Source organism: Marmota flaviventris, chromosome 9 (genome assembly GCF_047511675.1).
Source record: "Marmota flaviventris isolate mMarFla1 chromosome 9, mMarFla1.hap1, whole genome shotgun sequence".
Classification (NCBI taxonomy): domain Eukaryota; kingdom Metazoa; phylum Chordata; class Mammalia; order Rodentia; family Sciuridae; genus Marmota; species Marmota flaviventris.
In genome coordinates this window covers 56707750-56732523 of record NC_092506.1, presented here as the reverse complement: position 1 = coordinate 56732523, position 24774 = coordinate 56707750, and the positions used below count along the sequence as shown (strand labels likewise).

Genomic DNA, 24774 nt, shown 5'->3' with positions numbered 1-24774 from the left:
TAGAAGACAGAACATCAGACAATGAAGATAAAGTATTTCAACTTGAAAAGAACATAGACAGCTCAGCAAGACTGTTAAGAAACCATGAGCAGAACATCCAAGAAATATGGGATAACATCAAGAGACCAAATTTAAGAGTCATTGGGATACAGGAAGGGACAGAGTTTCAAACCAAAGGAATGAGCAATCTATTCAATGAAATAATACGAGAAAACTTCCCAGACTTGAAGAATGAGACAGAACCCCAAATCCTAGAAGCCTACAGGACGCCGAATGTGCAAAATCATAAGAGACCCACACCTAGACACATTATAATGAAGATGCCCAACATACAGAATAAGGAGAGAATTTTAAAAGCTACAAGAGAAAGGAAGCAGATCACATTTAGGGGTAAGTCAATCAGGATAACAGCTGATCTTTCAACACAGACTCTGAAAGCTAGAAGATCCTGGAATAACATATTTCAAACACTGAAAGAAAATGGGTTCCAACCAAGAATTGTGTTTCCAGCGAAATTAAGCTTCAGGATGGAAGATGAAATTAAAACCTTCCACGATAAACAAAAGTTAAAAGAATTTGCAGCTAGAAAACCATCTCTTCAAAACATCGTTGGCAAAATATTACAGGAAGAGGAAATGGAAAATAACAATGAAAACCAACAGTGGGAGGTAGGACACTAAAGGAGGGAAAATAATCAAAGAGGAAAACAAACCATGTTTAGTAACATAAATAAAAAAATATGGCTGGAAGAACAACCCATATCTCAATAATAACCCTAAATGTTAATGGCTTAAACTCACCAATCAAGAGACATAGGCTAGTAGAATGGATCACAAAACAAGACCCAACAATATGCTGCCTACAGGAGACGCATTTGATAGGAAAAGACATACATAGGCTGAAGGTGAAAGGTTGGGAAAAATCATATCACTCATATGGACTTCGGAAACAAGCAGGAGTATCCATACTCATATCAAATAAAATAGATTTCAAGCCAAAGTTAATCAAAAGGGATAAAGAGGGACACTACATACTGCTCAAGGGAACCATACACCAACAAGACATAACAATCATAAATATATATGCCCCAAACAATGGTGCAGCTATGTTCATCAAACAAACTCTTCTCAAGTTCAAGAGTCTAATAGACCACCATACAATAATCATGGGAGACTTCAACACACCTCTCTCACCACTGGACAGATCTTCCAAACAAAAGTTGAATAAGGAAACTATAGAACTCAATAACACAATTAATAACCTAGACTTAATTGACATATATAGAATATACCACCCAACATCAAGCAGTTACACTTTTTTCTCAGCAGCACATGGATCCTTCTCAAAAATAGATCATATATTATGTCACAGGGCAACTCTTAGACAATATAAAGGAGTAGAGATAATACCATGCATCCTATCTGATCATAATGGAATGGAACTGAAAATCAACGATAAAAGAAGGAAGGAAAAAGCATACATCACTTGGAGAATGAACAATAGGTTACTGAATGATCAATGGGTTATAGAAGACATCAAGGAGGAAATTAAAAAATTCTTAGAGATTAATGAAAACACAGACACAACATATCGGAATCTATGGGACACATTGAAAGCAGTTCTAAGAGGAAAATTCATTGCTTGGAGTTCATTCCTTAAAAAAAGAAAAAACCAACAAATAAATGATCTCATACTTCATCTCAAAATCCTAGAAAAAGAAGAGCAAAACAACAGCAAAAGAAGTAGAAGGCAAGAAATAATGAAAATCAGAGCTGAAATTAATGAAATCGAAACAAAAGAAACAATTGAAAAAATTGACAAAACTAAAAGTTGGTTCTTTGAAAAAATAAACAAAATCGACAGACCCTTAGCCATGCTAGTGAAGAGAAGAAGAGAGAGAACTCAAATTACTAACATACGGGATGAAAGAGGCAATATCACAACAGACACTTCAGAAATACAGAAGATAATCAAAAATTATTTTGAATCCTTATACTCCAATAAATTAGAAGATAGTGAAGGCATAGATAAATTTCTTAAGTCATATGATCTGCCCAGATTGAGTCAGGAGGATATAGACAACCTAAACAGACCAATATCAATTGAGGAAATAGAAGAAACCATCAAAAGACTACCAACTAAGAAAAGCCCAGGACCGGATGGGTATACAGCAGAGTTTTACAAAACCTTTAAAGAGGAACTAATACCAATACTTTTCAAGCTACTTCGGGAAATAGAAAAAGAGGGAGAACTTCCAAATTCATTCTACGAGGCCAACATCACCCTGATACCTAAACCAGACAAAGACACTTCAAAGAAAGAAAACTACAGACCAATATCTCTAATGAACCTAGATGCAAAAATCCTCAATAAAATTCTGGCCACTCGGATACAAAAACATATCAAAAAAATTGTGCACCATGATCAAGTAGGATTCATCCCTGGGATGCAAGGCTGGTTCAATATATGGAAATCAATAAATGTTATTCACCACATCAATAGATTTAAAAATAAGAACCATATGATCATCTCGATAGATGCGGAAAAAGCATTCGACAAAGTACAGCATCCCTTTATGTTCAAAACTCTAGAAAAACTAGGGATAACAGGAACATACCTCAATATTGTAAAAGCAATCTATGCTAAGCCTCAGGCTAGCATCATTCTGAATGGAGAAAAATTGAAGGCATTCCCTCTAAAATCTGGAACAAGACAGGGATGCCCTCTCTCACCACTTGTGTTCAACATAGTTCTCGAAACACTGGCCAGAGCAATTAGACAGACGAAAGAAATTAAAGGCATAAAAATAGGAAAAGAAGAACTTAAATTATCACTATTTGTTGATGACATGATTCTATACCTAGCAGACCCAAAAGGGTCTACAAAGAAACTATTAGAGCTAATAAATGAATTCAGCAAAGTGGCAGGATATAAAATCAACACGCATAAATCAAAGGCATTCCTGTATATCAGCGACAAATCCTCTGAAATGGAAATGAGGACACCCACTCCATTCACAATATCTTCAAAAAAAATAAAATACTTGGGAATCAACCTAACAAAAGAGGTGAAAGACTTACACAATGAAAACTACAGAACCCTAAAGAGAGAAATAGAAGAAGATCTTAGAAGATGGAAAAATATACCCTGTTCATGTATAGGCAGAACTAACATCATCAAAATGGCGATATTACCAAAAGTTCTCTATAGGTTTAATGCAATGCCATTCAAAATCCCAACAGCATTTCTTGTAGAAATAGAGAAAGCAATCATGAAATTCATATGGAAAAATAAAAGACCCAGAATAGCAAAAACAATGGTAAGCAGGAAGTGTGAATCAGGCGGTATAGCGATACCAGACTTCAAACTATACTACAGAGCAATAGTAACAAAAACAGAATGGTACTGGTACCAAAACAGGCGGGTGGACCAATGGTACAGAATAGAGGACACAGAAACCAATCCACAAAACTACAACTACCTTATATTTGATAAAGGGGCTAAAAGCATGCAATGGAGGAAGGATAGCATCTTCAACAAATGGTGCTGGGAAAACTGGAAATCCATATGCAACAAAATGAAACTGAATCCCTTTCTCTCGCCATGCACAAAAGTTAATTCAAAATGGATCAAGGAGCTTGATATCAAATCAGAGACACGGCGTCTGATAGAAGAAAAAAGTTGGCTACGATCTACATACTGTGGGGTCGGGCTCCAAATTCCTCAATAGGACACCCATAGCACAAAAGTTAATAACTAGAATCAACAAATGGGACTTACTCAAACTAAAAAGTTTTTTCTCAGCAAAAGATACAATAAGAGAGGTAAATAGACAGCCTACATCCTGGGAACAAATCTTTACTCCTCACACTTCAGATAGAGCCCTAATATCCAGAGTATACAAAGAACTCAAAAAATTAGACAATAAGAGAACAAACAACCCAATCAACAAATGGGCCAAGGACCTGAACAGACACTTCTCAGAGGAGGACATACAATCAATCAACAAGTACATGAAAAAATGCTCACCATCTCTAGCAGTCAGAGAAATGCAAATCAAAACCACCCTAAGATACCATCTCACTCCAGTTAGATTGGCAGCCATTATGAAGTCAAACAACAACAAGTTCTGGCGAGGATGTGGGGAAAAGGGTACACTTGTACATTGCTGGTGGGACTGCAAATTGGTGCAGCCAATTTGGAAAGCAGTATGGAGATTTCTTGGAAAGCTGGGAATGGAGCCACCATTTGACCCAGCTATTCCCCTTCTCGGTCTATTCCCTAAAGACCTAAAAAGAGCATGCTACAGGGACACTGCTACATCGATGTTCATAGCAGCACAATTCACAATAGCTAGACTGTGGAACCAACCTAGATGCCCTTCAATGGATGAATGGATAAAAAAAATGTGGCATTTATGCACAATGGAGTATTACTCTGCATTAAAAAATGACAAAATCATAGAATTTACAGGGAAATGGATGGCATTAGAGCAGATTATGCTAAGTGAAGCTAGCCAATCCCTAAAAAACAAATGCCAAATGTCTTCTTTGATATAAGGAGAGTAACTAAGAACAGAGTAGGGTCGAAGAGCATGAGAAGAAGATTAACATTAAACAGGGATGAGAGGTGGGAGGGAAAGGGAGAGAGAAGGGAAAATGCATGGAAATGGAAGGAGACCCTCAGAGTTATACAAAAGTACATACAAGAGGAAGTGAGGGGAAGGGGAAAAATAATACAAGGGGGACAAACGAATGTCAGTAGAGGGGGCAGAGAGAGAAGAGGGGAGGGGAGGGGAGGGGAGGGGGGATAGTAGAGGATAGGAAAGGCAGCAGAATACAACAGTCACTAGTATGGCAATATGTAAATCAATGGATGTGTAACTGATGTGATTCTGCAATCTGTATATGGGGTAAAAATGGGAGCTCATAACCCACTTGAATCAAATTGTGAAATATGATATATCAAGAACTATGTAATGTTTTGAACAGCCAACAATAAAAAATTAAAAAAAAAAAGAAAGAAAGAAAGAAAAGAAAAGAATCTGATATCAAAAAAAAATTATAAAGCACTAATTTTTAAAAAATTAAAAATAAATATAAGAAAGACCTATAGAGGAAGGGAAATGGGGAGGGAGTATTGGAAGGAAAGGGGAAGTACTGGTGACGGACATGGAGCAAATTATATTTCATGCTTTATAATTATCTCAAAATGAACCTCAATATTAGGTATAACTATAATGCACTAATAGAAAAGAAAATTTTAAAGTATAAATTACATAGAAATTAGAAAATACTTTGAGATAATTGGAAATTAAAATGTAACATGCTGAAACTTATAAGATACCATGAAACTAACACTTGTAAATTTCTAAATTATAAAAGATCTTAAATCAGTAAAACATATCCAGCCTTTAAGAAAATAGAAACAGAAGAGTAAAATTAACACAAATAATGCAGAAGGAAGAAAATAATAAAGATTAGAATGGAGATGAATTGAATGGAGAATAGAAAGACCATAGAGAAAATCAACACAACTAAAATATAGCTTTATGAAAAAAACCCAAACAGATAAGAATTGTGGGGACTCAGATGACCAAAGTGAGATATGAAACTGTGGACATACTACCAACGTTTTAGAGATAAAATTAAAAGGAGTTTAGAAGGACATTGTGAAAATATGTAACTCAACAAATTACATATGACCAGATGGCTTTACTAAAAATTAACACCCCTATAGCCAACATTAGCTTGATACCAAAATCAGACAGAGATGTCACCCAATGGCATTTTTTTTTTGCAGAAATTAGAAACATGATAAATTCATGTGGAATAGCAGAGGACCTCAACTAACTTAAACAACACTGAAAATGAAGAGCATAGTTAATGGATTCATACGGATTCATATTTCTTAATTTCAAAACACAACAAAACCACAGATATCATAACAGTGTGGTACCATCATGAGAATAGACATGTAGATCAGTGAAATGGAATGAAGAGATCAGAAAATAAATCATACATGTAGAGCCAAGTAGTTTTGACAAGGGTACCAGAATAAGTCAATGGGGAAAAAAGTCTCCTTTATAATGATATTAAGACAACTGGATATCCACATGCAAACAAATGAAGTCAGAACCCTAACTCACATAATATATGAAAATTAACTCCAAATGAATTAAAGACATAAATTTAAGAGGTAAAATACTTTAAAAGGGTAAACCTTCGTCACCTGAGTGTGATGAACATTGAAAGCATTATGCTAAGTGAGAGGAACCATACAGGAAATATGAAATATTATGTCATTCCTTTATAAGAAATATTCAAAAGAAGTAAATCTATAGAGACTGAAGGCAGATTGATGGTTGCTGAGGTCTAGGGAAGGTTGGAAGGGGGAGTGATTGCTTAATGAACATGGGGCTGTCTTTTGTGATAATAAAATTAGTTTGAAACTTGATGGAGGTACTTGATATATAACATTGTGAATGTACTAAATGATAGTGACCTGTATAATTTAAAATGGTTCATTTGGTATTATGTGATTTTTACCTTATTAAAAAATAAATCATGTATATTTCCAATTAAATGAAGTATATGGAAACCAAAAGCAATTTGAACTGAAAAAAGGATAATATTCTAAATTATTGTATTATATTGTACTATTATTTATGCTATAAAGTCCACTTTTGTCTCTCTCTATGTATAGAGGACGTACTTCATAATGATGTGTTACTATGCATCTCTTCCCAATTTTTAGTTGGCATCAGTCACTTAAAATTGGCCACAGAGGATGTATTATGTAATGGAAAATTCTATGAATCGGAAATATTTTTATTTGCTTATTTATTTATTGAGCCAGAAATTTTGGGCTGGGAATATAACTCAGTAGTAGTGTATTTACCTATCATGTACAAGGTCCTGGGTTTGATTCCCAGCAATAGCAAAATTCCAAACCAGGAGCTTTCTTTTCCTGAGAGTTAAACATTTACTACACATCATCGATTGGAACTTTCATGGTCCTGTATACTTCCCTTAGACCACTGACTATGTTTCCAGGAAGTAGAGACTATGCCTTATTCAGCTTTCATTCCTGAGGACAGAAAATAGTGGCTAGCAAAGATGGAGAACTTTCAAGAATCAAAGAATGTGCTCTGCAAACTTTTCTGTCCCTAGGATTCTGCTGCTTTTTCCCCTGTTTCTAGTTGTAGTTCCTTTGGAAGAATTCTAGCTGAATTTTTTCATAACCCTAAGAGAAGTTGTGTTGTGTGTGTGTGTGTGTATACATTTTTATTTTATTTTTTTCCCCTGGGAGAAGAACAAGAACCAATGATCTAGGAAGCCCTCCCCAGCTTGGACTAAATGGTGTTTGGAACTGTGCTGTAGAGAGGTAATGTTAGATAGCAGCTGTGATCATTGTTCTCTTCCTCTGGAGGTTCTTTTAGATTTTCCCTTAAGCTGTGGAGAAATATTTCTTTCTAGGAAAGCAGTTAACCTCTGCTAAAAACCACCTTTCTTTCTGAGCTATAAAAGAAAACTATAAAATATATTTCATGGACCATTAAAAAATGGGAAAATTCTGCTTAAGTTTTTTTCTTCACTTTTGTTTCTAGTTCTACTAGACTTTCAAAGAAGAACTAACACACATACTCCTCCAATCATTCCATGGAATATGAAAAGAGGGATCCCATTTAAACTCATTTTATAAAGTTAGTATCACCCTGATACCAAAATCAGACAAAGACACATCAAGGAAAGAACTTCAGACCAAAATCTCTGATGAACATAGATGCAAAATTTTTAATAAAATGCTGAAAAATAATATACAAAAACATATTAAAAAGTTAGTGCACCATGATCAAGTGGGGTTTATCCCAGGGATGCAAGGTTGGTTCAACATATGGTAATCAACAAGAGTAATTTAACACATCAATAGACTTATATAGATAAGACTCATATGTTATCTCAATACATGCAGAAAAAGCATTTGACAAAGTACAGCATCCATTCATGTTCAAAACATTAGAAAAACTACGGATAGTAGGAACATACCTCAACATTGCAAAAACTATATTTGTTAAACCTAAGGCCCACATTATTATAAATGGAGAAAACTTGGAAGCAGTCCCTCTAAAACCTAAAACAAGACAGAGATGCCCTCGTTCACCACTTCTATTCAACATGGTTTTTGAAACTCTAGCCAGGGCAATTAGGCCAAACAAAGAAATTAAATGATATGAATAGAAAAAGAAGGGCTCAAACTATCGCTATTTACCAAGGTCATGGTTCTATGTTTGAAGGTCCCCAAAACTCCACCAGAAATCGTATAGAACTCATAAATGAATATAGCAAAGTAACAGGATATAAAATTAACACCCATAAATCAATTGTATTCCTATACATCATTGACCAATCAGCTGGAAGAGAAATTAGGAAAACTATCCCATTCACAAAATCCTCAAAGAAAATAAAATACTTGAGATCAGTCTAACAAAATAGTTGAAAGATCTCTATAGTGAAAATTGCAGAACACTAAGTAAAGGCATTGAAGAAGAGCTTAGAAAGCGAAAAGATCTCCCATGTTCTTCAATAGGCAGAATGAACATTGTCAAAATGGCCATACTATTGAAAGCACTATACAGATAGTAATTCCTATTAAAATGCCAATGATGTTCTTCATAGAAATAAGAAAAGCAGTCATGAAATTTATTTGGAGAAATAAAAAGCACAAACTAGCCAAAGCAATTTTTAGTGAGAAAAGTGAAGACAGAGACATTATAATACCAGACCTTAAATTATACTACAGAACTATAGTAACCAAAACGCATGATATTGGCATAAAAACAAACACAAAGACCCATGGAACAGAATAAAAGACACAGAGGCAAAGCCACATAAATATGGTTATCTCACACTAGACGAATCCACCATAAACATACATTGGAGAAAAGATAGCCTCTTCAACCAATGGTGCTGGGAAAACTTGAAATCCATATGTAGCAGAATGAAATTGAACCCCTATCTCTCACCCTGCCCAAAACTCCACTCAAAGTGGATTAAGGATCCAGGCATTAGACCAGATACCCTGAACCTACTAGAAGACAATGTAGGCCCAACTTTCTATCATGTTGGCTTACCAATCAACTTTCTCAACACACTCCTGAAGCACAAGAAGTAAAATCAATAATTAATTAATGGGATGATATCAAATGAAAAAGCTTCTTCACAGCAAAGGAAACAATATAAAGAGAGAGCCTACAGAATGTGAGAAAATCTTTACCACCTATACCTCAGATAGAGCATTAATCTCCAGGATATATAAAGAACTCACGAGGCTGAGGTTGTAGCTCAGTGGCAGAGCACTTGCCTAGCATGTGTGAGGCACTGGGTTTGATCCTCAGCACCACATAAAAGTAAATAAATAAAAAAATAAAGGTATTGTGTCCATCTACAACTAAAAATATGTTTGAAAAAATTAAAACAATAAAAAAACTTACTCAAAAATAAAACCCAATCAATAAATTGGTAAAGGAACTGAACAGGTACTTCAGAGAAGAAGAAATATGAATGGTCAACAAATATATGAAAAAATGTTCAACATATCTAGCAATTGGAGAAAAGAAATTTAACACTACACTGAGATTCCATTTCATTCCAGTTAGAATGGCAATTATCAAGAATACAAGTAAACAATGTTGGTGAGGATCTGTGGAAAAAGGTAGACTCATACATTGTTGGTTGGACTGCAAATTGGTGCAACCACCATGGAAAGCAGTACAGAAATTATTTAGAAAACTTGGAATGGAAGGACCATTTGACCTAGTTATCCTACTCCTTGGCACATTCCCAAAGGACTTAAAATCAGCATACTACAGTGATGTAGCCACATCAGTGTTTATAGCATCTTAATTTACAATAGGTAAGCTATGGAACCAATCTAGGTGCCCTTCAACAGATGAATGGATTAAGAAACTGGTGTATATATACACATTGGTATCTTACTCAACCACAAAAAAAGAATGACTTTTTGACTTTTGCCAGTAAATGGATGGATCTTGAGACTCTCATTCTAAGTGAAATAAGCCAAACACCCAAAACCAAAGATTGAATGATGCTAACACAAGACAAGGGGAGTGGGAGGAATATAAATTCATTGGATTTGACAGAGGGCAATGAAAGGAAGGGAGAGAAATGGAAATAGAAAAGATAGTAGAGTAAATCAAATATAACTTTCCTATGTTCATATATGAATACACCACCCGTGAAACTTCACATCATGTAAACCACAAGAATGGGATACTAATTAGAGTAAGTTATACTCCGTGTATGTATACATCAAACTACATTCTACTGTCGTGTAGCTTTAAAAAGAACAAATTTTAAAAATCTGTAAGTATACATAAGGCCTGATTTATTTTATGTTGTTTGATAAAAAATGTGTTGTGTTAAAAAATGTGTCTTAATGAAAACTCTCTGGATATGAACCCATAGAAAGATGGAGATTTTGCCTTCCCCTATACTTACAGGGAAATTTCTAACTAGAAATAGGACAAGAATCGTAATAATGAATATCATTCTTATTTCTATTTTCCAATATGTGAATATTTATAAGTATTAATTTTTTCTGGTCTCTGTTAATATAAATTATAAGGCAAGAAATCTGGCAATATTGGAAATATGAAGAAGGGAAGACTTGATCATATTGACTTGAATTTAAACAGAATGGGAAGACTTGAGCATATTTTCTTGTTCAAAGTAAAACAACCAGTAAAGTCAGTTGCTCAAAATACTGGAAACAAAACCCAAGGGGAAATAAGGAAGAACAGGATTTAGAGCAGAGTTTTTGTTGCAAAGAGGTTTGGGACAGTTTTTATTCAGGAATGTAATAACAGGGAGAAATCCCTTCTACTAAGAGAGAAAATTTTGGCTTTTTTTTTTTCTATTGGTCAACATTTATTCCCAAATACTGTTACTCACTCTAACCATATTTATACAGAGAATCAATACATTGAAATCAGCAAGAAATACAGTAGAGTGTACATTCAATTATGTAGTTATTGAATTATCCCCAAAAGGGTTAATATTTCTGCCTAGCTTTTCTTATGAAATTTTTTTTAATTTATTTTTTTTATTGGTTGTTCAAAACATTATAAAGCTCTTGACATATCATATTTCATACATTAGATTCGAGTTGGTTATGAACTCCCAATTTTACCCCAAATACAGATTGCAGAATCACATCGGTTACACATCCACATTTTTACATAATGCCCTATTAGTAACTGTTGTATTCTGCTACCTTTCCTATCCTCTACTATCCCCCCTCCCTCCCCTCCTATCTTCTCTCTCTACCCCATCTACTGTAATTCATTTCTCTCCTTGTTTATTTTCCCATTCCCCTCACAACCTCTTATATGTAATTTTGTATAACAATGAGGGTCTCCCTCCATTACCATGCAATTTCCCTTTTCTCTCCCTTTCCCTCCCACCTCATGTCTCTGTTTAATGTTAATCTTTTCTTCCTGCTCTTCCTCCCTGCTCTGTTCTTAGTTGCTCTCATTATAACAAAGAAGACATTTGGTATTTGTTTTTTAGGGATTGGCTAGCTTCACTAAGCATAATCTGCTCTAGTGCCATCCATTTCCCTGCAAATTCCATGATTTTGTCATTTTTTAGTGCTGCGTAATACTCCATGGTGTATAAATGCCACATGTTTTTAATCCATTCATCTATTGAAGGGCATCTGGGTTGGTTCCACAGTCTAGCAATTGTGAATTGTGCTGCTATGAACATCGATGTAGCAGTATCCCTGTAGTACGCTCTTTTAAGGTCTTCAGGGAATAGTCCGAGAAGGGCAATAGCTGGGTCAAATGGTGGTTCCATTCCCAGCTTTCCCAGGAATCTCCATACTGCTTTCCAGATTGGCCGCACCAGTTTGCAGTCCCACCAGCAATGTACAAGAGTACCCTTTTCCCCACATCCTCGCCAGCACTTGTTGTTGTTTGACTTCATAATGGCTGCCAATCTTACTGGAGTGAGATGGTATCTTAGGGTGGTTTTGATTTGCATTTCTCTGACTGCTAGAGATGGTGAGCATTTTTTCATGTACTTGTTGATTGATTGTATGTCCTCCTTTGAGAAGTGTCTGTTCAGGTCTTTGGCCCATTGGTTGATTGGGTTATTTGTTATCTTATTGTTTAATTTTTTGAGTTCTTTGTATACTCTGGATATTAGGGCTCTATCTGAAGTGTGAGGAGTAAAAATTTGTTCCCATGATGTAGGCTCCCTATTTACCTCTTTTATTGTTTCTCTTGCTGAGAGAAAACTTTTCAGTTTAAGTAAGTCCCATTTGATGATTCTTGTTATCAAATTTTGGCTTTTTTGTGGGTTCTTGGCTACATCTAGGAACCAAAATCACACAAGACTGAATAACTAAAAAGCCTGCAAGTTTTATTAAGTTTACGTGGGCATAGGTATCCTCACAAGAGAGAAATCTGAAGAAATGAACAAAGCAAGATGCTTTTATATTTTTTAGAAAAAGAATAATAAATTTGTGAAGAAATGATAGGAAACTGGATTTCTGGAATAGAGTAGTAAATTCTAGGGATGTCACAAAGTACTGTGGGAGTGGAATATAAAAGCTAGTGGAAGATAGATGTTAAACTAAAGAATTTATTTATCAGGTTTCCTATAAGAAAATTTGGGCAAATGGCTAGAGGTGGAGTAGAGCAATTTGGTAATGGAACAAGCCATTCTATATATTAATTCCACATGTCCAGATAGAAACTCAAATCCAAAGAAATATCTAGGAAATGATGAAGAAACTAAGTGAATGGGAACCTCAGTCTCACAACAACAAAAAATTGAATTGTGCCAACAGTTAAACCTGTAGGAAAGAACAAGCTTAGTTCTCTCTTGTATTACAGCCTTGTGAGACCCTGAGTAGAAGACTCAGTTAAGCAGTGTCTTGGTGGAGTAGTTTAAGTCTCAAAGCCTGTGGAATCTCTGTACTTGTCTAAGGGTTAAAGTCCTCTGAGCTCTTGGCATGCCAGAGATCAAGAACAACACACTGTTCTCAGGACACACTCTGCTGACAAGGTCAGACTTGCCACAAGTTCCTCTTGAGACTGTATTTCCCTGTGGCTAAACTTATTTTGAGAATATTCTTGTTGATTGGTTCCCCTTGGATTGTGCTTAATCAGTGGGCTTAGATCTAAGACAGAGATTAAGGAAGTGGCTTATGAACATTGCATTATTTTAATGTTATTCTTACTATCTTGCTTATGTTAACCTCAAAGAACTTGCTGAACCATAAGGATAACGCAAGGGATATATAATGGCTGGGTTGCTTAAAATAAAAATCCTTAGCTTTCCACAGTTCTGAGTCCCCTGTGTCCTGTTTCTCATCTTGCTCAGTTCCTCAGCACCTATCTTCAACAGTTGTCTGTACTCCTGAATGAAATTATGATTGATAAATATATAGATACACAATTATTGTGTTAAGATATTAAGTTGTGATAACTTGTAACAAAGCATTATAAAATACATACTTTTAGCAACAAGCAGTTGGGTACTGCTGAACAAATACCTCGAAACATGGCAACATATTTGGAGTCAGGTGAATGCCTGGAGACTAGAAGAATTTGGAAGAGCATGAAAATTGAAATTACCTTGAATAGACTATAAATAGAAACCTAGATTCTAAAGTTGCTATAGAGAGGAACTATAGAAAAAAGGAAGAACTTGGAAAAAAAGGGAGGAACGTGGCAATGCAACCAGAAGAAAGGAGATTCTTGTTTTATGTAGTAGAAAGCCTGGAAAAATTATGTCCTGGGGTTATGTATACAGCAGAACTGATAAGCGATAAAATTGATTATGTAGGTAAGGATCCTCTAAGGCAAAATTTTGAAGAGGTCTCCTGATTTCTTCTTGCTGCTTTTAATAAAATGTGAATGGAGAGAGATAAATTAAGAAAGGAGTTATTAAACTAAAAGACAACAGGACTGCATAATGTTGAATTTCTGATTTTCTCTAAAAGACAAAAAACATTAGAATTAAGATATTTGGTCTTGAACTTCTGCTGGGTATGAAGCAGTGGTCTTCTTCATGCTTTGAACATAACCCTTAGTTCTCTACCAGTGCAGCTTATTTTTAAATTCTCTTTCTTTCTCTTCTCCTCTCCCTTCCTGACTTTGGGGAAGCAAGATTACCCTTCCTTCCATCCTAAGCAGAGTTATCTGTCCTTCATCACACACACCACAGGAATGAAGAAACAGAAGACCTAAGAAATGGCTATATTTCAAGGTCAAAGTGAATTATGACCACTGACAAGGAACACCTAAAATTAAGCCTTTGAATCACCTCTTTAAAAAGCCCTCTGTTACCCCTGAAGGGAAGAGTCACAGACTCTAGGACAGAAACCTCTGCCTTTCTCCTTTGCCTGCAAACCAAAGAAAAATTCTTTTTCCTTTTTCTCAAAACCATGACCTCATTGTTTGATTGGTATGAGGAGAAAGGACTAAGCTTTTCAAAATAGGTATGATTTTACAATATTTTGCTAAAACCTCAAAAATATCAAAAGGTTGGTGTAATCAGGTATATAAAGAATTCTTTCAAGAGAATAAGAATTTAACACAGTACTATTAATCAAACCGGAAGCCTCAGAGGAAGCCTTAGGGATACCATCCTTTAAAAATCTAGCATAAGACCAATGAATAGGAGAGTTTATTTGAAAGTCACCTATGGATGTGGCTTGAGTCTGATGGAGTGGGGACCCAATGGAATATATCATAAGTTTTTGAGAATATTAGCAATAAGGGGACAGATAGATGAGAATTCTATAATATGGGCCCATGGTGCTGATCATCCCACCACACATGCTTTCTTTGTCAAAAAGCAATCTGCCTAGTGCTTCACCTGGCTGGAATGAATAGCCTATGTCACATTCTTCAGTAAATTGAGGCATGGGGCAAAGGTCAGGCAGTCAGTGTAGGTAAGGAATGATGGTGGTCCAGAGGATGAGGACTGGCTATTACACAGAGGACAATGGGTTGTTAACCTCTATGATCATGCTTCTGGGCACTCTGGGTTGCTAATAACGAACCCCCACCTCCCTGGTCCCAGGCACTTACATGGAGAAGAAAGAGAAAGGGAATTTGGGGGTCTAAATAAGAACAAGACACACTCCCTCCCATGGATACTCAGCTCCGGGGCCACGTCTCTTAGGAGAAATCTGTCTGTATCTCTTTCTTAAATAAAATTTGCTTTCTAGGCTTGCCTTGGCAGTGCTCGGGTGTTTAATCTTTAACACCAGGGAAACTCCAAGACCGATATGATTAGTATAACAGAGAGCCTGCCAGCTTGAACCCAAAGAGACACAGTGAGAACAAAATAAAAGGAGGCTATATATCCCTTTCACCCACCCCCAAATTGTACTGGCAGGAAGCAAGCTGACAAAACTGCTCAACTGTGAGAATTTATTACTTTCCATGAAAAAGGAGGGATGACTCAGAGGGCAGAACCAAGTGCCCAGGGAGCCAAAAGCAGAAGCCATCATTGCCCTCGAATCTGGAAACCCAATCCAAGAACTCTAACTACAGTTTCCTATCTGGATTTCAGAACCATCATGGCCTGTTGCTATGTCTCTCTGTCTACCCCAATTCTTAACTTCTTGTTCACCTACTTGTCTTTTTAAGTCCAAGAGCCTGTCTTCAGGTTGCTCCAGAGAAAAGTGCACCACCAAGAGCAGGTTCCTTGTCCAAGTGTGGGAGGCAGAGATTTCACAGCTGCAGTCAGTTCTGGGTTCTTTAGTGAGATAAGGGACTGAACTTTACCTCAGAGCAGGGCAATTCCCAGTTTTCCTTCCTCTAGTGGGAGTTTCTATCTTACTCATGTTTATTTCTTTAGTTCCAGACAAAGAACATTAAATATGTGGATGTTCAAGCAATGTGTGATGATTGAATAAGGAAACTAGTGTATCTGAGCTGCTTTCCTAAGGTGTCTTTGGGGGATGATAATGGCTATTTCAAGAATTGACTCGAGGAGCACAGGGGGTATAAGGCTGTTGACCCAGTTTCTTACCAGAAGGCTGATCTTTTCTCTGAAGGAGAGCATAGGCATTTTTTAATGAGCAAGAGTTTTATTAGTCAAAGTCTGAGCCCAGGATTCAACAGTTACTATTGAGGGAGAACAAAATATCTGACTCAAAATACATATTGATTTTGCATAGTCTGAGTTGGTTATTCAGAGAGACTGTAAATCTCTTAGACAAAGGCAGGACTCTGGAAAGCTTTCCTTTAGTAAAACAAAATCTATATCCAACTGCACTAGTAAAGTACACTCTGGATGCAGGTAGATGCTTTTGTATCTGATATCCCCTTCCTACCTCTGAAAGATCTTTTCACAGAAAGAAGCGATTGGGAGTCTGGTACCAGGCCCAGACAGAGATTACCCCTGGGAAACTTCACATACATAACAAATTGACAGGAGTGGCTCACTGTGCTCCTCCTTCCAGTCCTTCCAGCATTATGTCACCCTCCCTTCCAGAAGTCCAGGCCTCCATTCCTTTGTTTAGCTTTGCATAAAGTTCATCCATCTTGCCCTCTTTGAGTCTCATACTTTGATATGGATTCCATGCTTAAGCATATTAATAACTTGTATGCATTTTTTTTCTCACAGTATGTATGTTACTCAATTATTAAAACCTTTGGAGGAAAAAGAATAAATTTAAAGCTTCCTTACACTACCTGTATATAGGAAGAAGGCAACCTAAGTAATAAGAAGCAGCTAGATGGTGTATGAATTTGTAGTGGCAGAGTATTATCTACATCAATAATAGTGGTGAGGACAAAATGAGATGACATAGGTGACTCTCACCTATGCTTGGCCTGAAGCACATGCTCAAAATATGAATTCTTTTCTCCCCAGCACAGAATTGGCTTTGAAGATCAAATGTGTCACAAGAGGAGGTACTGGGAAGGATCATTCCAGCTACAATATTCTAAGAGTTTAATTTGAGAGATTCTCTGTGACTGCCAGAATCCTTTGGTTGTTGGGTCTCAGAGAATGACATTCCTGAAAAATGGCATTTTGGGCATGCTGAGCAACTTGATGTAGAGGGAGAAGCCCTCTCTGGAATTCTTTTTATCTGCATTAAGACCAGACTGCAAAAGGGAACGATTCCTTTTTATAGCCACCTTGAATTCCCATTATCTATCTCAAAGAGGACTGAGAAATATAACCACATTTGCATGAAATTTCCTTACAAGATTTTGACTCATGAGCTCACTCAAAATTCAAAGACATGGTCCTGAGAGTACTTTCACGACTAATAATAATTTATAAGCTCTCAAAATTATCTACCTGTCCCAACCTCTCCTTCCCTCATAGAAAATGGGATATGTAAGTTTGTGTGTAATGTTAAACAGGTGGATAATCATACTCCTATTATTGTCCCTCATGCTGTGATTTTCCCATTTTGCATGAAAATAAGTTCATATGCCTTTTCTCCTGTTCAATCTTTGTCTGTTTCATTCCAGTGATCGTCATGAGGGCGGAGGGGAAATTTCCCATTGCCTCTATACAGGTCTTGGGAGAATTGTCTTGTCCTCTTGTGCTGAGATGTGTACTAGTTCCTGTGTTCTCTGTTGCTATGCTAGGAGTCCACGCATGATGGTCTGTGTCTGATTCCCCTGAGATTTCTTCAGAGTGAGAGCACACTGTATGTACATGGGAGGATTCTGTTAAGTGTTGTATCAAGTAATGAAGTTGGTAAAGCCCTGCCACCGTTTGACAATGTCCTGTAAGGCTGGCTCACCCCCAACACTGAAAACAAACTTTCAGTTTGATTTACAACTCTCATCTGAATTCCAGGAAATGCTTATTTAAAAATAAGGGTGAGTTTTGACACAGATGTGTTTAAGCTGTTTTCTCTAGGTGTTTTTGTTACTTGTTTTTCTCTTTCCTTCTTGTCATTTGCTAACTTTAGTTTCACTTGAACAATTCTGGTCTTTTTATGATGCCTTGAAGAAAAGGGAATTCACGTAGACCTCCCCAGGGAAACTTGAGAGAGTCCTATGACCCAGGACCATAAAGGGGAGGACTAGGGTTGGGTAAGAGAGGCACCTGGGGGGACAAGGGAACCTGGTAGCATTTGCTCAACTTTGTACTCCTTTACAATAGAGTACAAATAGGGTACCTCACTTTCCTCACCCTATTTCCAGCCCTCTCCTAGCTCTGACTGAAAGCTTTGTGGATTGTCCAGTTATTTCCAGTCCATTGGTTAAAAAGTGAGGGACAGCTAAGAGTGCTAGTTCTTTTTTGCCCGAGATTTACCACTAGTCTTTTCCTTAAAGCTGGCTTACATGTTGTTTAAGATGTTATTCTTTAAGGGACTCTGTTAACCTCTTGAAATCCAGAATGCAATGTTTGACAACAAAGAAAAAAAGGGAGAAGAGGAATGAAAATAAGATAATCCAAGGAAAGACAGAGAGAAATCATTTCCTACCTTCTGTGGGCTTCTCTCCCCACCTCTCAGGGCAGAGCCATCTGCAGTCTTTAGATTCTGCTTGCCAGAGTAAGTGTAGAGGAATTATATCCCCCATACTATGTACATTTGGAATGTTATCTATTTCAGCTGTCCAATAATATGCCCACCCTACTCAATTTAGAAAGCATGAAATTCTGAACAAATTCTTAAGTGGTGCCATTCTAGCGAATGGGGCTCCTCTCTTATACTCTGCAAGGTTGAGTGGAAGGTGTGTGTTTCAATATATTTTAGCTACCTTCAAGTGCCAGAAAAACAACTTAGGCAACTAGTATCAGTTTGACCTACAAGACAGAGGTGTTATCTACAGTAAACCTAATTTTTATTTTTCTTTATAACTGAATAAAAATTCTACTGTGACTATCTATACCACATTTTCTTTATTCATTTATTCATTGATGAATACTTAGGCTAGTTCCATAATTTAGCTATTGTGAATTGTGCTGCTATAAATATGGGTATGCATGCATCACTGTAGTATGATGAGTTTCATTCCTTGTGATAAATACTGAAGAGTGGTGTAGCTGAGTCCTATGGTTGTACCATGCCTAGTATATGGAGGAACCTCCATATTGGGTTTCCATAGTGGTTGTACTAATTTATAATCCCATTAACTGTGTTAGTGTAAAAATGTTCAATAATTCTCCACATCCTCTCCAGCATTTATTATTATTTGTATTCTTGATAACTGCCATTCTGACTGGTGTGAAATGAAAACTCGGTATAGGTTTGATTTGTATTTCTCTAATTGCTAAAGATGTTGAACATGTTTTCATCTACTTGTTGGCTGTTTGCATTTCTTCTTTTGAGAAGCATCGGTTTAATTCATTTGCCCATTTATTAATTTGGTAATTTGGTTTGTTTTTGGTGTAAAGTTTTTGAGTTCTTTATGCATTCTAGATATTAATCCTCTGTCAGAACCCCACTTTCAATAACTCATACAATTAGATAGAAGATTAATAAGGAAATAGAGGACTTAAATAGCACTGAAACCAAGACTTGACAAATATGCATATATATACACACACACACACACACACACACAGCACTCCAACCAAGGACAACAAGATACAAATTCTTCTATGGAACACATGGAACATTCCAAATTAATAAAGAACAAGTAAAACTATTCTGAATAATTTTATGTAATGTAAAATTTATGAACAGTCTGTAATTAAAATTGGAGCTGATTTAATATAGTAGATAGTGTTGTATGAATAAGGACAGTGTTTGTGGTAGTTGTGGTGACAGCAAATATGTGCAAAATCAGTAGAAAATTATTGTTTAATGTGTCACATAACAATGGAAGGTAACTATGATACATAAAACAGGATAATTATAAACTCAATAATGGGATGATAAAATGAAAGAAACCTCAATCAATACCACAAAGGTGGGAAAGAAAAAAATCCAAACGAAACAAGAAATCATGGATACACATAAAATGAAATGCCAGAAATAAGTCAAGAATTCCATTTCTAGCTATGTGCCAATATGTGCACACATACCTCAAGACACATCCTTGAGAATGTCCATGGAAGCATTATTCACAAACGTTTCAAGTTGCAAACAACCTAAATATCCATCCACAACCAAATGAGTGAATAAATTGTGGCATATTCATACAATGAAATGCTAATGCATGCATGAAAACAAACATCACAGCTATGTACAACAATGTGGATTAATATCAGAACATTAGTTGTGAGAAGAAAGACAAATACAAAAGAATATACATTGTATGGTTCCACATAAAAGAGGTATTAACATCTGGCAAAAATAATTTATAATATTCTCATCTTCTCACTGTCTCAGGACCCAAAGATAATCATCTTTGACTCTTCTATTTCCTTCAATCCCTACAACCATACACCACATATTCATAATTTTACATCTAAAAATATTTGCACATATTTATTGATCTCTTCCTAATTGATTTTGTTAGACAATGAGGTTGGAGAAATAAATAAGAAAAGATCTGAGAGGTTTGCTTGAAACTACAGTTTAGCAGCATAGAGAGGGTGTTATAGTTGCAGGAAGATAATTGCATCAAACTAATATTAGATGAGGCGCCTCTCACCTCATTTTATAATTCTAGAGAGTAGGACCCTCTGGTCAGGCGTTTATCTCCTTTTATATTTTGAGTTTCACATTTAAGACTATATTAATAATCATCATTGTGTCTTCCTTCTGGTCCCTAACCTCTTGACAAAACTAACTCTGTGTCCTCTAAATCCTGTTATTACTTACCTTTAGGTATTATTTTCTGTATCTAAAGTTTAAGATATCTCCAATGCCTTGTTTTCTGTTGTTGTACTTTGGACAAGAAAACATGATCCAGTCTTCCCATCCTATTTAAATGAAGATTGGATCGTAACTATAAGGTTATAAATTTTTCAAAGTATTTTAAATGAACATATCTGTCTCAATGTTTGTTGATAGAATGAGTTGATGAATGTATATGGTCCACTTCTAATTGTTTAGTTTTGCCTCTGTCCTCATCCTTTTCTAGAAAATATTCCCTAGTAAACATGATACACACATCCAATTTACCAAGTCAGGATGTCTTTCCAAACTCATGGTAGGGAACTTTCTTTGTTCATTCTCTCTCCTTTCTCAGTGTCCTTCAGAACAGTGTGACTTTCAAGCAAAGCTGATCACATAGTAATATGGATTAGAGATTAGCAAAGAGGTTTTAAAAGTTCTAGATCTATTCTACACATATTTATTGAGGGATTTCAGTGTGCTAGGAAATGTTCTATGAGTTGTATGTTGAGGGATGAATAAGACATGCAAGATTGCAATCCTTAGGGAGTTTACATTTTCATAGGGGAAGCAGACCATGAGTAAACACATGAATAAGTAACATACTTTCAGAATATTTTAAGTGTTAAGAGAGGAATAAGCACATAATGGGCTATGAAGTAGCTGAAGACTGCTTTAGATTGTGTGATACAGGAATACAGCTTTGAGGAGTTGTGATTCTGCTGCTAATAATCATGGGATGCTTTAGGCTCCTCTTGCTTTTTCTAGGTTCTATCAAAGTTTAATTTGTCTCTGTCTCTATCTCCTGAGATCTTACTATTTATTTGGATTTGGAGCTGCTCTGTGGACTTAAATTAATTATATAAATCAGTTAATTTAGTTTGCAACATACCCTGAATTCCTGACCCTAGTTACATTTTTCTAGGAAAATTTTTGATGGGAAATCCATCAAAGGTTATTTATTTATTTATTTGTATTGGAGACTGAACCCCGGGATACTCAATATCTGAGCCATAGTCCCAGCCCTTTTATTTTTGGAGCCTTGCTCAGTTTTCAAGGTTGTCCCTTAACTTGCAGTCCTCCTGCCTCAACCTCCCAAATAGCTGGGATTACAGGCATGGACCACCACACCCAGAAATTCAACCAGTTTTGATGGAGAAATGTTGTAGTAGTCAACTTTTAAGTCTTGAGACAGTGATTTTCCTAGTTCTTCCATTATAACTTTAACTATTTCATTATATAATGCATTGTACTTTATACAAGTAGTCCTTGAGTCTATTTCCTCTCTCCCTTTTGTAGTTCATATTTCACATGGCATCCTGAAAATAACATTTAAATAATTTTTTAACAAAAAATTGAAAATATTAAACATAGGTTTATGATAAAATCCAAATTACTTGGCCTTCATATTCAAGGTCAAGCTATTCCTTCATATTCAAGATCCCTCATAAACTAGCAGCAACTAACCTCTATAATTCTTTTTACAACCATTTTTTCCTTTTCTTACCATCTAGTTCATTCTCAGAAACCTTTGGAAGACATCCTTAGCTATTTTTCTAGGTGTTCCTTGACTCTGCATATTATGTTTGCTGAGCCCTTCCTCACCTTCTCTGCTTGGGGCCCTGTACTCCTAGTTCAGTTCAAGTTTCTTTATATTTGTGAAGACTTTCATAAATCTTCTAGGTCAAGTTGATGGTTTCCCTTCAGAGTTTGTAGTAATCACACTTGCTAAACATTCGTCACACTAACCTTTTTATGCTTTAAGCCCTTTGTTCCTAGAAAACAATGATGATTGAAAAAACCCATTTATCCTTTTATTTTTTGAAAAAGGGCTTACTGAAGTGAGTCTCATAGGACTTAGATATGACTCATGTCTTCTTTTTTTTGGATGGAGCAGACATAGACACTTTAAAACTCATTCTTTGTCTCATGAAAGATTAACTGAAATTTATCCACATATAGGTAGAAACTAAGAACTTGTTAACTAGATCTCATATTAGGTAAGCTCCTCTTCCTCTGTTCTTATGAAGGTTGACCTAGCGTTCCCCTTTCTCAATACACCGCATCCTCCTGTGTCCTATAGAGAATTAATGGGTAAATGAACCCTCACAAAAATATGCTGACCTCAGGGAAACATTCCTTCATTATTCCACTATATCCATAGCAGAAGATTCTAGCCTTGTTGACCCTTCCCCATAAAATAAAATACCTTTCTACTAGGCCTTTGAGATGTTTGTAGCTCTTATGTTTGGATTGTTCTCCCTATTGCAATATTCCCTTTGTTGCAATAATCCTGTCAAATTAAGTCTCTCTTAATTCTGGGGTTGTTTTTTTTTTTATTTGATAATACAGATTATCAACTTGTTTCTCGACTATTGAGACTATGTACTCCCTCTTTTCCGAGATGCTCTTGGCATGTTTTAATCTTCTTTTTTATTTGGCTGTTCCCTATGACTATTTCCATCAATTTCTGTTTCCTTTTTAGTCTTTGTTGTATCTCGATCTATCCCATTTCCCACCTTCTTCTTCACCCACTTGTCTCCTTGAGGCCAAGTTCCTGTCTTCAGGTTGCTCCAGAGAGACCTACATGGAGAGTAGGTTCCTTCCCCTACAGCTCAGGCTTTGACTTCTTATGTGAGAGAGAGGTATGAATTCATTCTCAGAGCAGGACATAAAAGACTAATTTCACATTTCTGAAAAGTCTTATCATGATATATTGTATTATTATGGTTCCTGGGTTTAAAAATTACTCAAGAAGTACACTCTTGACAAGACCCTCCATAAACCTAACCGACCAAAATCAAACAACTCAAAGTTCAGGCAATAAAGATAGCTTAACAGTATTTGGGTCCAATTAGTCATAATCTTTGTTTAATGTGAAGTTCAAGACAGTAGTTCCCTATAAAATGGTCTGATTTTGAGGCATAAGTTTGTGTTGTTATCCTAGCAACAAATCATAGAAATCTGGAGACCCATTAAAAGAAATATAAACATTAGAAAATCTTGGGATGCTCAAGTTTGTCATCTAGTATTCAGGATACCTGTAAACACCTGTTAATTGTTCCTATAAATATATCTTGAGTTCCTTCCCCCTAAGAATTTTCTTAATGTTTTTGAGTCAGTGTCTAGAGAAACAGCATTATCAGCTGCATTTTAAATTAAGTTTTCTGTAGTGGTCAAAACCAGAGGCAAGAGAATTGCCACACTGTTTTCTTCAACACTACACACAAGCCCCCAAAATGGGTAAAGAGGACATCTAAAGCTAAGTTGTGTGACATTTGATTGAATGTTTTTCTGTTCTCATCCACCATTCATAGAGTGGCTTCTACTTGTGTGAACCCTTGGGAGGTCTGATTAGCTATGAAATTCAATATTTTTCTCAATTTATTGATAAACTTCAAATTCCATACAACTTGCACCCCACTACTGACAAGAGTAAACACTCTTGCAATTCCTTTCTCTGTGGAAATTTTCTTATCTTTTAGAACTTGGTATTAATATCAGTTGTTGAATACTCTGGCTTTGATTATGGGAAGTATTATGGGAACTTTCAGAGAAAGCTATTCCAAAGTCAGGAGTGAGCCAGGCTCAAATAGAAAAATTGGAAACCCAGGAGGCAGAACAAAGTAATTCTACACAGACTCAATATAGTGGCTGGGAAACAGGGCCACCTAGTGGCAGTTGAGCAGAGTTCATTTAAATGTGTTCACTTCTAAGTCTTGTTTAGCTTCTGAACAAGGTTCAGTGGGAAACTGACTTTTTTGAGGACCCGTTATAGCATGATGTAAGGGTGCTAAATCACATTTATGGAAACAGATATTTCTGGATTTAGTATAGTAACATCATACTTAGACCCACATAGATATCCCACAGGATGACTGGAAGCACAATATACCTTTTGCTGGAATCTTGTATCCAGCAAAATTAAGCTTCAGATTTGAAGATGAAATAAAAACCTTCCGTGATAAA

The 24774-nt window shown here is 36.2% G+C and overlaps 1 protein-coding gene across 1 annotated transcript in view; it reads right to left on the bottom strand.

Annotated features, from left to right (window-relative positions):
* Nucleotides 1–15760, bottom strand: part of LOC114078881 (interferon-induced very large GTPase 1-like) — a 39621-nt gene extending 23861 nt beyond the window's left edge. The window contains exon 1 of the mRNA XM_027919937.2: nt 15679–15760. The gene's annotated coding sequence lies outside the window, so the exon portion shown is untranslated. The remainder of the gene's footprint in view (nt 1–15678) is intronic.
* Between the last annotated feature and the right edge of the window lie 9014 nt (nt 15761–24774).